This window comes from Solanum pennellii, chromosome 3 (genome assembly GCF_001406875.1).
Source record: "Solanum pennellii chromosome 3, SPENNV200".
Taxonomy (NCBI): Eukaryota; Viridiplantae; Streptophyta; class Magnoliopsida; order Solanales; family Solanaceae; genus Solanum; species Solanum pennellii.
This window is the reverse complement of record NC_028639.1, coordinates 23,983,046-23,998,397: the sequence shown is the minus strand read 5'-3', so window position 1 is coordinate 23,998,397 and position 15,352 is coordinate 23,983,046. Positions and strand designations below refer to the sequence as shown.

The following is a 15,352-nucleotide window of genomic DNA, read 5'->3' as shown; positions in this document are numbered from 1 at the left end:
GTACTTAAGACACCAATTCTTGGGGTGATATATTTATCTTCCGCATTTCGTACTTATAAGGAACTCAATGTTGGAGATTCTTGCTAAGCGTTGGTCCTTTTTACTCATTTGTTGGTTTAGTTGGGTTAATATGTTGGGTTGGCTTACCTATTGGTTGGGAACATAGGTGCCATCACGACTTGCAAAAATTTGGGTCATGACAGATATACCCCTTGTTATAAAAGTGGCTCATATATACCCCTACTTGTAGACAAATGGCTCACATATACCCTTTTCCTCTAACGGAAATGAAAAAAATAATAATTTTAATCTAAATTTTTATTATTTTTTCTAAAAAATATAATTCCATATGAGTAAATTTAATCCTCGTCAAACATACTTCTTTTGACTTTTTTTTATTTCAATGACTAATTTATAATTATTATTTTGATAATCAAATTTATTTATGTTTCACTAATATTCTTGTAAAAACTTATTGTAGATGACCAAATTTTTTTTTCGAATACGAAATTAAATTACAATACACAGAAAAAAATAGTTTAAATTTTTTTTTCTTTAAACTAAGGAATGAAAGAAAAAAACAAAATAAAAATAAGAAACTCAAATAATTATAATAAAAGAAGTCAAAAAATAATTTATGTATGAAAAAATTAAAATATAACTTGAACTTTGATAGAAGAATCATATATACGCCTAAATATTTTTTTTAAAAAAATTAGAAGTAACAAATATAATTTTAAAACTAATTTTTTAACTTCCGTTAAATGAAGGGCTTATGTGAGCCATTTTGTAACGGTAGGGGTATATGTGAGCCGTTTGTATAACGGTAAGGACATATATGAGCCACTTTTATAAGGAGGGGTATATCAGCTCCAAATGACAAAGTTGAGGGGTATATCAAACCCTTTTCTCATTCTTTAATTAAGAAAAAAGGTAAAAAGGACGGGTAAATCTAGTTCAATCGGTAAATCCATTTCAACATTATTCGGAGATGATTATTGGCTTTTCTATTGATTAATGCATACCTATAAATAATATGTTCAACACATTTCGTAAGGCATCAGTCGAATAATAATTATTTTATGCTCTAAGCTCTAAATTATTATATGAAGTCTTAATTGTTTAAGATATTTTTAAAATATTTTCTACAAGAAGATTTTTATGTATTACAAAATTCTTTTATTTACTTATAAATAAAAAAAATATACTTAAAGTGTATGTCTAACATAAGTGTTATTAATAAATGTAAATAAAGAAGTGAAAAGCTGAAAACTTCCCTCCTAAAGTTCCCACCAGATAACTCATTAATGATAGACCCTTCACCTTCTTAGTCATCAAAATTACTATCTTTATTTTATGGGAAAAGGGTCTGATATATCCCTCAACTTTGTCATTTAGAGCTGATATATCCCTCGTTATAAAAGTGGCTCATATATGCCCTTATCGTTATACAAACGGCTCACATATACCCCTGCCGTTACAAAATGGCTCACATATACCCTTCATTTAACGGAAGTTAAAAAATTAGTTTTAAATTTATATTTGACTTCTTTTATTATAATAATTTGAGTTTGTTATTCTTATTTTGTTTTTTTTCTTTCATTCCTTAGTTTAAATAAAAAAAATTTAGACTATTTCTTTTGTGTGTATTGTAATTTAATTTCGTATTCGAAGAAAAAATTTGGTCATCTACAATAAGTTTTACAAGAATATTAGCGAAACATAAATAATTTTGATTATCAAAATAATAATTATAAATTAGTCATTGAATAAAAAAAAGTCAAAAAAAATATGTTTGACGAGGATTAAATTTACTCATATGGGATTATATTTTTTATAAAAAAATAATAAAATTTAGATTAAAATTATTTTTTTTTTCATTTCCGTTAGAGGAAAAGGGTATATGTGAGCCATTTGTTTACAAGTAGGGGTATATATGAGTCACTTTTATAACGAGGGGTATATCAGCTCTAAATGACAAAGTTGAGGTGTATATCATGCCCCTTTTCCCTTATTTTATTAAAAACAAAGCAACTCTCCCCATTCTGATTGTGCATTACGGAAGAGGATCCAAACACAAGCAACATTATCAGAAGTAAAAATTGAGGTTAATCTCCAAACGCCGTAATATTTTATATTTTTATTCTCTGTTTGTTTGATTTTGTATGAACTAATTCATATACTCTGTTTTAGTTGTCTATGTAGTTTAATTATGTAATCTTGAAAATTAACAAGGAGACATAATTTTAAACTTTGACCCATATGCCAATTTACTTATATATTGATGTTTGGCTTTAAATTAATTTATGTTCTTGTGATATAGTGTCTCGATCTAAAAAATGAAAAAAAATAACTTTCTTTCAATGTGTAGGATACCCAAATTAGTGCAAAGTATCAAAATGTTAACCTTTTGTTTCTCTGTTTATATGATTAAACATATTTACTTTTTTCTTCAGAAAATGAAAATTCCCGATCATCGAAAATGGATGGTAAATAGACTTCTTCCAAAATCGATCAGCATATACAAATGAATTCATAAATGGAATGAATGACATTATTGAATTTGCTTGTTGTCAACAAAAGTTCTTGTCTGAAAAAGTGATAAGGTGTCCTTGTAAGATTTGTATAATATGAAGTTTTTAACACCCGATGAAGCTAATGTACATGTTTTTAAGAAAGGATTCACACCTGGTTATTGGTATTGGACGTCACATGGAGAGGAAGCACCTCCTATTTATTTGAATGAACATATTGATGTAGGTGTTTCTAGTAGTCATCAAGACTGTACATTTGACATGCCTCCAAGCAGTCAAAGCGACATTCTAAGGGAACACTACGAACACATAAATAGATATCAAGGTATGATACATGATGCTGCTGGTGTAGAATTTGGGCATCATGTTGAACAAAATGTAGAAGAGTCTCTGAATATGGATGCTACAAAATTTTATAAAATGTTGAATTCAGCTCAAGAACCCTTATGGCATGGATGTAAATATTCAGAGTTGTCTACGACAGTCAGAATGATGAGTATTAAATATGAATACAATATGTCCCATGGCTCTTTTGATGCAATGGCACAACTAATGAAGGACACAAGTTATCCAGATAATAAGATACCTCCTGATCAGTCTCGGGCAAAGAAGTTAGTGTCAGGGCTTGGTCTAACTAGTCAAAAGATAGATTGTTGTGTTAATGGATGTATGTTGTATTAAAAGGCCGATCAAGAGATAATAGAATGTAAGTTTTGTAAAGAACCTCGTTACAAAGAATGTAAGGGAAGAAAGGATAGCAAAAAGATTCCACACAAGACTATGCACTACCTGCCACTTATTCCTAGGCTTCAACGTCTATATGCTTCAAAGCGATCTGCTGAGAATATGAGGTGGCACAATGAAAATCGCAGAGAAGAAGGTGTGTTGTCCCACCTTTCAGATTGACAAAGCATGGAAAAATTTTGATTAAACTTATCCAGACTTTGCTCAAGAGCCTAGAATTGTTAGGCTTGGTCTTTGTTCTGAGGGTTTTACTCCTTATAGTCAGTCAGCAACACCATACTCTTGTTGGACAGTGATTGTCACTCCTTATAATATTCCTCCTGATATTTGTATGACTGCTCCATATATGTTCTTAACATTGATCATTCAAGGTTCTCACAATCCCAAGAATAAAATTGATGTGCATCTTCAACCACTAATAGATGAGTTGCTACAATTATGGACAGATGGTGTACTAACTTATGACATATCAAAGAAACAAAACTTTCTTATGCAAGCGGCATTGATGTGGACAATTAATGATTTTCCATCTTATGGCATGTTGTCGGGATGGATACAGCCGGTAAATTAGCATGCCTAATTGGTATGGAACATACAAAAACATTTAGTTTGAAAAATGGAAGAAAAGTTACTTGATTTGACTATAATCGTCAATTCTTGCCTCTAAATCATGAATTTAGAAGAAATAAAAATTATTTTTACAAAGGAAAAGAGAGAAGTCTAGGCCTCCACCCAGGTTAACTGGATATCAAGTGTGGGAAAAAGTGAGAGGGTTTCCTAAGATCACTGAATCTGGTCCACACAAATTCTATGGCTTTGGAAAATCACATAATTTGACCAAAAAAAGTATTTTTTGGGATTTGCCATATTGGAAGACCAATTTAGTTCGCCATAATCTTGATGTAATGCATATAGAGAAGAATGTTTTTGACAATGTTTTTCATACTTTTATGGACAACAAAGAGAGGACAAAGGATAATGAGAAGGCAAGAATGGATTTGAAAGAATATTGTCATCGAAATGATTTACACTTGCAATTGAATGATAATGGGAAATGTATTAAACCGAAAGCAAAGTTTACCTTAGATGATGGCCAAAAGAAAGATTTGTGTGAACGGGTTGATCACTAAAGATGCCTGATGGATATGCTTCCAATTTGAGTAGATGTGTTGCTATGGAACATTTGAAGTTATTTGGAATGAAAAGTCACGACGGTCATATTTTTATGCAATACCTTCTTCCAGTTGTTTTTAGCGCACTTCCAAAACCTATCTGGAAGTTATTAACTGAACTCAGTCATTTCTGTAAAGACTTGTGCTCAGCAGTACTACAGGAGGATCATCTAATGCAAATGGAACAAAATATTCCTATAATCTTATGTAAGTAGCAACATATATTTCCACCCAGCTTTTTTGATTCGATGGAGCACTTATTAATTCATTTATATTACAAAGCAAGAGTTTGTGGGCCAGTTCAATATCGATGGATGTATCCATTCGAAAAGTATAAAAATATTTTCCTAAAATCTATTACTTGTCTAATTAATTTATTACATAATTCATTTATTTCTTAAATTTAAGTGTAGGTTCCTGAACAAAAGTAAAAAGACCATAACAACAAAGCTAGAGTTGAAGGATCTATTTGTCAAGCATATTTGGCTCAAGAAATCTCATACTTTGCTTCCCATTATTTTGAATCTCATGTCCTATGTAATAACAATAGGGTTGGGAGTAATGATGATGTCATTGAAAAAGATGAAAATCAGCCAACTTTATCAGTCTTTAATCATTCTGGTGGAAGTTATAGTAAAAAGGATGTTGATATCCAATGGCTAGATGATAAAGAAGTTATTGCTGCACGGTTGCATGTTCTTGTTAATTGCGATGTAGTTAAACCTTTCCTCAAGTAAGTTCCAACCACATTATCCATTTGATTATTAAGAGAAGCTTAATTATATTTGGTTTGCTAATTCAAATACATGCAGTTTGTATGAGTAAGTCTTGAGAGATGTTTATTGTGATCTCATTGATGATGAAATTGATAAACAAATAGCTGAAGACTTTCCACGATGGTCCAAAGATTATGTATGAACTAATATAACAATTTTGCATAAGAATGTATCACTAATAATTCAAATCTAATAGGATTTTATTACTTGATAGGTGAATAGTAATCCACAAGTGATGTCGCAGAATCCATTTCTGAAAATCGTTGCAATGGGACTACTAAGACGAGCAAAATCTTGGCTTGTTTATTTTGTGAATGGATACAAATTTCATACTTCTTCTTGGGATGAAGGAAGAATTACATATAACAGTAGGGTGTGTGTTAGTGGCACTGGATAAGATGGTACTACTAGCGAATATTATGGTGTTCTTAAGGAGAATATCGAGTTAGAATGGCCAATGACATCATGTATGAAGTCAGTTTTATTTTATTGTAATTGGTTCGATCCCTATAAAAATGGCATGAGAGTTGATAGTCAATTTGGTATTGTTGAGGTTCGAAAAAGGGGAAGATATTCTAAATTGGACCCTTTCATCTTTCCTGAAACAGCAACCCAAGTTTATTATGCAAATCATCCTGAAAAAAAAGGAAATAAGGTTGATTGGTGGATAGTTATAAAGACAAACCCAAAAGGAGCTATAGATACAAGATACAATGTGGAAGTTGCTTACCAAGGGGAGCAATCACGTGTTACTAGTGCAAGTATAGAGGATGACCCAATTGATGGCTTACGGGATGAACAAGCTGATGGTGAAGAGGTTAATGGAAGTAGTTTACAAGTAATTGGCATTGAAGATGGACATGATCTAATTGAAGAGGAAGATAATGAAATATCAAGTCAAGAAGAGGAAAGTGATAATGAGACAACAAGTGAAAATTAAAAGAAAATGAAGAGGAGGAGGCAACAAGTGAAGAGGAAGAATTTTTCGATAGTGATGATTCAGAAGGTCAAGAAGAAAATGAAGACGAAAATGAGGAGGATTGAGAATATTAGTTTGTCGATTTGTTTTTCCACTGTACAATAATACATTTGGTAAAATCTAACGTCATATGTTCTGTTAAACAAAATTATTATGTATTTACTTTGCCGAAGTGCTTATTTGTGTAAGTTAATATAGAATGAAACATTTTAACCGTTGGAAGTTGGTGTACATGTTATTATTCAAAACTAATGATGATTTAAAGTTGTTTTATTAATTTTTATATGTTGCAGATATCAGGTGTAGGATCAGGAAAGTTAGATGGACAGCCTAGTTGTAAAGGAGGAAAGTCAAGTAAAAGAGAGACACAGACAACAGAGCGACAAACAATTCAATTACCTCCTATAATTCCAAAAAAATTCTTTAAATTTCATACCAGTTCACTTCAGATCAATAGCTCTTCTTCGTGTCAACCTAATCTTGATGTTAATCGACCCCAGCCACATAACAATGATGTGCCTCCCATAATCTTGTCACAATCCTTCTATTCCCATACTAGTCCAGGTCATTTAAATAGGTCTCTTTTACTTCAACCTAGTCTTGGGCTCAATCAATCTCAGCCTTCTAACATTGAATCACAACTTCAATCTAATCAATCTCCACCAACAAATCAAGAATCCGAACCATTGATATCACCACCTGATAATAGGACTCCAACACCCGTCTATTATAGTTGACAATGTAAATGAAGATCATCAAATATGGTTTGTACCTGAAGAGGATGGGTAATATGACTAACTTGGAATAATACATATACATACATACATACATATATATATATATATGCTTATATTTTGATATTTTTTTATGTATTTTAAGTTGGTTTGATCCTCACAAGATAGTTATCGATGGTATTGCTAGTTGCATTCGTTGTAAGTTTGAATTCGCTAAACCTTCATAGAAGAAGTTTCCAAACTACTCACCTGATGTGGTTTGAGAAATTCAAGGTAAAAAGGTTTATAAATTATAGTTTATATTTAAATAGTAGTCTTGGATTGTATGACTACTATGGTATCATTTGATGTATGCAGAAGAGATTCAAATGGCTTACACAATATAATGATGCTATATGGATTAATTTTCAGAAAAGAGCATCTTCAGAATTGACACAATTGTTTCAAGATGTTAGAAAACACTGCCTTTGAAGCCAAATTGGATGGGAGAAGTGGTATTCAAGGAGATGAAAGAGAATTGTGAGTCAGATGAGTTCAAGAAAAAGTCTGAATAGAATAAAAAGAATCGTGATTCGAATGCTGGTGCATCACTTCACACAGGTGGTTGCATACCTCATAGATTGATCTATAAGAGAATGGTAATTATATATCTTGTTTAAAATATATTTCTTTCAAGAAAATAACATGATACTTAGCATTGATAACATAAATATATTTTTTTGATTATAGAAAGAAGCTACTGGAAAAGATTCTTCAATTTTAGAATTTTATTTCCGAACTCATAGCAAGAAAAGTGATAAAAGTTGGGTAAATGAGAAAGCAGAAGCTGCTTATGTAAGTGCTCACTCACTATATTTTCCAATTACTTGTTCGGTTTAAGAATATGTTCTCTCATTCCTTTCTTTATGAGGTAATTTAGTTCCTTTAATTTCATAATTTCTTTTATCTCTTTTTCTAGTTACTTGTTTCGTTTCAAAATATATATGATTTCGATTTATCATCTATTCTTTACATCAATTCTTTGTGTTTACTAATACCAAAAGTGCAGATGTGCAAAGTTCCACAGACAAAAAGGTAAGCTTTTACATTTCTCCGTACATAAGTAAACTAGCTAAACGAATCTGATCAACTAAAAAATAGAAGCCGCCTAACTACAAACTAAGCAATTAGAATAAAAGTACACATCAAGTTAGTCGCAGGGAAGCTTGTAGATTGCACTAGTCATTGATTTTATTATGTTACAGAGTATCATTAGGGCCTAATATTTAGGTGGGTAAGAGGTGCTTTCCATCAAATATAAATATGCAGAGTATCTAGGTTGTTTTATTGTTGAAAAGTTATTTTCGTTGCGGCTGTAATGTTATATATTTTTGTTCCTGGAATGCTAAATATTGTTGGTGAAAAGTACTATTTTTTATATGCTGAAATGCTATTTTTATAAGTAAATTCTCTTCTTAACTGCTGAAATGATGTTTTTAGCTGCGAAAAATGTAGATTTTTGTTTTTGTGAGGACGAGCAGTTTTGGCTCGTTCAACCCTAGAAAATTTCTTGTAGATGTTCTATAGTTGGATTAGCTGGAACAATTACTTGTAAGGTAAAAGGTTGTGCTATTTTCTCTGAAAAGAATTGAATTGCAGATGTGCTCACTTCAGGCATAAGCTTAAGCTTTTTTCTGAGGGTGTCTCCGTTCTTACAATTATACACAAAGAAAAGGTCCCTCATAACATTAACTATGTTGTATAGACATACTAAATAAACACTACTTCAAAACTACCTAGAAAGTTAGAAAGGAAAAAAAATATAACTCGGCTTAGTTAAAACATTTAGCTTCAGCTTAAGTTTGTTTTACATTTGGATTGTTTAGGTTGTTTTATCTCTGCAACTCGATGGGTTATAGAATAATTGAATCCAACATTCATTTTATTTATTTATTTTTGCATTTTGAAAGCTTAATTAAGACATTTAGCTTCAATCGAGTGAGATCAAAAGTTTATTTTCTTTGTTGATTTGTGTGCTAAATTATTTTTGTATATATGAAATTTATTTATATTCTCTGCCTCATTCAATCTTTTAATTATAAAAATGGCTTGAAATATACTTTCCATCATTTAAGCAGATGTTGACTTACTAGTTGTGAAGATATTGATATAATTTACATAAGTTGAATTGTTCATTTGAGTTACCATTTTTCTTTTTTTTTTTCTTGTTGTGCTTAGATTTGATGTTAGAATCCAATATATTTTGCTAATGATATATATTTTCTAATGACACTATACATGGACTAATATATTATATCCTTATGCAGCTAGAGTTTGAAAGAAAGAAACAATAAATATTAGCTGCTCAAAATGCAATAGATGGGGAGGGAAAAGCTATTCAACCTTCTTAACTAAGTGAAGTGGATATCTGGGTGCAATCTGTTGGTGGAAAGAAAAAAGGAAGAGTCAAAGGTCTTGGATCCCTAGGTCGAACTGTAAAGACATCAAAGCAATCGATATCAACTTTGCCTGAAGATATTGATGAGATGATTAAATCACAGATAAATGCTTCAAATATTGATTTGTATGCTCAGTTACAGAATGAGCGGCACAAAAAGAAGAAGATGGGAAAGGAATTAAACTTATTGATGAAGCATGTATACAAGAAATCATTTTCAAATGAGCGATCATCTCAAAAAGACAATCAAGCTTATGAGAATGAAAGTGATGACGACTCTAATAGCATGAATGAAAGAGATGGGCACTGATAACGTGAATGGAAGTGATCATAATTATGATTGAGATGGTTGGTAGTTCTATTGAGGATTCAATTTTGAAGTATTTTTATTTTGGACCATTTAAGAATTATATATTATTGACATGGATGTTATGAATTATGTTTTTTTGTTAGTTGGAATGATTTTATTTTGAATGATGATTTAGAGAATTATTTGATGTTTTAAAGAGATTTTTTGTTTAATTGTGAAATTTATCTAGCAGGCTGAATGTGAATTATTATTTGGGGATTTTACATGGGGATTTACATGATAAATATTCACGAATTTTTTTTGTGAGAATTTCTTCTTGCGGATTTACTTGGGTATTTCATGAAAATTTTCTTGCCAAATGGTTTCATAAATATCCGCAAGAAATTTTATTTTTTTAATCAGGAATTGTAATATCCAAACTTTCTACGGATTTACTTGGGGATCTTCATGGGGAATAACTTGTAGAATTTTTAATGATAATCCGCAAGTAAATTCCTTTGCATATGAAATTTTACCCAAAAAATCTTGCGAATTTTTGATAGTTAATCGTAGATAAATTCGCAAATAAGGTACATATGTATTTATTTCGCAACTAACTTACCTAGGAATTTTTTAAATCCGCAAGTAATAGTTTTCTAGGAAGGTTTTTCCATTGAATTTCAATTGGCAAGAAAATCCGCAGATAACCAAATTACTTGGGGATTTTATTGTATTATCGCTATGAAAATTCCCAGGTAATCAAGACTTTACTTATAGTGGAATACGATTTAAGAAAGGATACAAAATTCTGGTAAATAAAATAAATACACACGAGAAAAGTATGTCAATAACATATAAAACTATAGGTGTTCAAATTTGTAAATTTTAAAAAATCGAAAACTTTAATAGATAAAAGTCTAAATTATTGTCATAAAGTTTCATAACAATAACTATTTTTGAAAGACAAGGGCAAATAATGACCTTTAGGAAGAAGGAAGATATCATCTATTTTAGGTCTCATAATCATTTGTACGGAAAGTAGTGAAGATTTTCAGCAACTTAATTTAATCCGAAATATCCCCCCCCCCCCACCTTGTTTTTCCTAGTTTGTTATTTCTTAATTATATTAAATTAAATTAAATAAAGAAAAAAATACATAAATCAATCCATAACAAACTAAAATGTTGTCATTTTTAATAAATATTGAAAGTATTTCTAAAGGATCCTATTAAATGTTAAGATATTGTTGTTTTGAAAAATTTCCCTATATAAAACTAGATTAAAAAATGTGATGTGACACCTCTCTTTGTCCAAGGATCCTATTTATTTATTTTTCTTATTTTTTGACATTTTATTTATTTATTATGATTTAACAAGTATGAATGTGGCAATTACTATTCTTTTCATTTATTCACATTCTTTAATATAAATTCTAATTGTCTTTATTTTCATTATTCCCATGACTCTTCATGACCATAACTCTTAAATTTTATTAATAGTCGTGTTCATGATTTCATTTGGTATTTCCTATTGTAATCTTATAAATAGAGACGTTGTAAATTTTTCTTACAAAAAATATGATCAAATTTATATAGCATATATATGTGTAAAGCTCTCAAATTTGTGGAGAAAGTGATTTGAGATTATTCAACTAAAAGAAAGGCACAAGTATTCTATACTTTATCTTTTCTTTTTGATCATCGTTATATTATTTGAGTTTGTTATTTATTTAATTTGATTATCGGTAGATTTCTACAGAAAATACAAAGAAAATAGATAGATTGATGATAAGAAATTGTAAGTAATTTTTCTCAAACTCTCTTTTATATTTATTTCCTTTTTCTTTGTATGTTTGACTAAGAAGTTGTACTGCTTGATCGTAAGTTTTGCTAAAAGTGATAAATATATGACGTATTCAATTATACTTTTACTTTATTGTTAATTTTTTAAAAGAATTTATGTATTTTACAGTATTTAGAGAAGGGAAGGGGAAGGATAATAGAAAAGTAAATTTTTATATAAAATTAAATTCTGAACTTAATTTCAATCCACAATCGTAAAATAATATCGTTTCATTTTCTGCAGGTATAGATAATCTAATATACGAAGTGGAGAAAATGAAACGGTGAAACAATTAATTTAAGATTGAGAGAAAAAAATGAAAAATATAATAATTTAGAACTTTTGGTAATATTAAATACTTAATTATAAGAATAATATTTTTATTTCTAAATAGTCATTTTGTAATAATAACTTTATTGCATCTATGTTACTCTAAATCTCCATAATTTTATATTTTTTTCTTTTAATTTTATTAATTGAGAGGTCAATATCTCTTCCATGAGTTGTAGTACTTTAGATTTTCAAAAATTATATATTGAAAATTTATGAAAAACTGCTTACTAAGTTATGTCTGATATATTGTTTGAATCTTATTTTCTTTATTTTTATTCCACATAAATACACTGTACATGAATATAACAAATAAGTGACATGTTTTTTTTCTCCTATTACTGTTTTTCAATTAAATACATGAAATCAACAAATATTATAAAGCTAAAAATGTAGAGAAGTAACGTGTCACCTCTGTATAATGACTTCCAATTGCATTATTTGTTTTCTCTTCTTGGCATTTTATTCCCCTATTTTTTTTATATAATAATACAATAATCTCTACTTCTTATTATCTTAATTTAAAAAATCATCTTCACAACAATAACAATAACACCAGCAGCAACAGCAACAACAACATCTACAACAACAACTATTTCAATAACATCATTAACAACAATAGCAGCAACATCAACAACAACAATAACAAACAACAACAACAATAATAATTAAGTAGTATAATTATTTTAATTAAAAAATCTTCATAACTCATGCCACCTTTTTAAATGACTTCTGTTATAATAATAATCATTAATTTTGTGACTTTAACTCAAATTCTCATCACTCCTATTCTTAATATTCTCCATTACTCATATGTTTTTTTCAACTTTCTAGCCCTCAAATAATATTTTACTTATAAATTTTGACACCTTCTCATAATTTTCTTATTATGGATTCTTATATAATTTCAAATAAAAAATTATATAACACATCTTATAATTCAAGAAATTTATTTATAATTTCTTTTTCATTTTTTTGATATTTTTCTTTAAAGAATTTCTTGTATGTTCTATAATATTATAAAAACTCAAAACTCACTTCTTCAACTCTGTTAAGTATATGATAAATGTATCTATGTTAGAGTTGTGAAAAATTAAAGGCGTTACATTGATTATTATTTTTAACTTTTTATTAGTAATAATATTTAATTAGTGATTTATAATAGACTGTAAATGGTATCTCATATAATATTATAATTTTTCCTATAAAAGAAAGATCATTCCATAATTTAAAATAATTGTATAAGCAGTTGATTTAATTCACAAAATTAAAATTTATATGAGTAGATATGAAAACTTTATATACTTTATTTTCTAAATTCATAAGATATCCTTAAGAAAATTTACTAATAACGTTCATGATAGCGTGAAGCGTGAACAATTTTACTAGTTGGGATATAAGCACGATTATATGAAATTTCAAATTAATAAATTTGAAAATGTTTTACCTCCTAGATTAGGCTTTTGAGTCCTTAATTATCAAAATTATGATAGAAATTTTCTTTACAGACTGTTAGATGTTGACATGACTAAATTGAATGTTTTCTTGAAAATCTTCCTATGAATTTTCTAGTGTGTCATCAGAAAAAGGGAAAAGGCATAAAGTAATCATTAAAATCGTTCTGAATTTTTAAAAAGACACATTAACTTTGTTACTATCCTATTACCCCACTAAACAATTATGATTCAGTATTATTATACCATTTTTCGATCAACCCCAAATTTTAAGAAGCAAGTGTGTTCACACAACAATCAATACATGACACGTGTTAATTTAATTAAAAATGTATTTTTTTTCATTTTAAGTTTTCTTTTATCTTTTTTTTTTGTTTCTCTCTCTCTTACTTTTTAGATTTTAATTTGGGAAAATGCACAAGTACCCCCTCAACCTATGCTCGAAATCCCAAAGATACACTTATATTATACTATGGTCCTATTACCCCCTGAACTTATTTTATAAGTAATTTTCTACCCCTTTTAGGCCTACGTGGCACTAGCTTGAAAAAAAAAGTCAACCAGCGTTGGACACACAAGATAGTGCCACATAGGCCGAAAAGGGGTAGAAAATAATTAGTAAAATAAGTTCAGGGGGATAATATGACCTTAGTATAGTATAAGTGTGTCTCTGAGATTTCGAGTATAGGATGAGGGGTACTTGTGCATTATCCCTTTTAATTTTGATTTATTTTAAATTTCATTTCATCTTCCACCTTTCTCCATTTTTTTTCCTCTTCACCTCCCACCCCTCATGTCAAATTGAATCTCACTCCCATTTTTTTCTTTTTTTTTCTTTTTCTTCTTCTTCTCCGGTCAAATTCTATTCATAATATTATTTATACTTTACTAAATTATTGATAACAAAATTAATTATTTTTCTAAATAATTTAAAATTTTGAAGTATCATCAACTACTTACTCATTTTCATATAAATTCAAAATTAGAATCATAATTTTAAAAGAATAAATTATTTTCTGAAAATTGAAAAAACTTAATTGAAATCTGATAAAACAAAAACTACATGATACTCCCTAATCATCTCATTAATTTAGTTCATTTTCACATAATTTCAAAACTAGAAATGATAATTTTGAAAGAATCATAATTCTCCGAAATTTGAAAAAGTTTAATTGAAATTTGGATTAAAAAAACTAAATAATACTTACTAATGTTTAGATATAGTTTCAAATTAAAGAGATAGTTAAACTAATAGTAGTAAAAAAGGAAGATGAAATTGTGATAAAAAATAACATTTGAAGTGAGCAACTTCAATTAAGATGAAAATGATTTCTTGAAGAAGAAGGAAGAAAGAAAAAGAAAAAAATAATAAGGAGAAAAAGTTAAAGTAATAAAAAAAACAAGAAAATGTATTTTATAGCAAAATACTTGCAAAAATAAAATTATATTCGTTTTTTTTGTTTGTTCACGCTCTCTAAGAAAGTGCATACACTCTCCATGACAGGTGGACAATAAATGATGTAATAATATCAGTTTAGAATTGTTTAGGGGGGTAATAGGACGCTTGCATAGTTTAGGTGTCTTTTTGAAAATTCGGAACAACTTAAGGTGTCACTTTATGTCTTTTCTCTCAGAAAAACTCAAATGATCAATCTTTAGTGATTATCAAACCCATAAATCTCATTCATGTAATTTCTCATCAAGTTATCATGGATCAAAATGATAATCAACAAATTTTATGATTCCTTCAGTCAACGTTGCTATTATGTAAATATACTCATAAAATAATAAATAAGACAAGGCAAAAAGATTACCCGTCTCTATACCATCACTCGTATAACTATTATTATTTTTCACAAAAATATAGAAATAAACATCACTTTCTATGACATAAAAAAATAGTGAAGAGAAAAGAATCTGAGAAATAGAGAACTTTTAATTGTCTTTTAACCTTACTTGCACAATATTCATGTATCATCTTTAAGTTTCTCTTGTTTCATTTTACAATAATATTTATCAATTTTTTTATTTATTTCAAATCTAAAGTACAAAACACAATTT

General features: G+C 28.9%; 1 long non-coding RNA gene across 4 annotated transcripts; it reads left to right on the top strand.

Moving 5' to 3' along the window:
* Positions 1 to 2,028: 2,028 nt before the first annotated feature.
* LOC114076405 lies at positions 2,029 to 9,815 on the top strand. 4 transcript variants are annotated; one of them, XR_003577299.1, is made up of 5 exons: positions 2,029 to 2,107; positions 2,457 to 4,657; positions 4,859 to 5,183; positions 5,263 to 5,362; positions 5,441 to 6,427. It is a non-coding gene; the product is annotated as an uncharacterized LOC114076405 (long non-coding RNA). The 4 variants fall into 4 exon arrangements; XR_003577296.1 differs by lacking the exons at positions 2,457 to 4,657; positions 4,859 to 5,183; positions 5,263 to 5,362; positions 5,441 to 6,427 and adding exons at positions 6,499 to 6,990; positions 7,351 to 7,577; positions 7,669 to 7,773; positions 9,246 to 9,815 and having other exon boundaries at positions 2,035 to 2,107; XR_003577298.1 differs by having other exon boundaries at positions 4,864 to 5,362.
* The last annotated feature ends 5,537 nt before the right edge of the window (positions 9,816 to 15,352 follow it).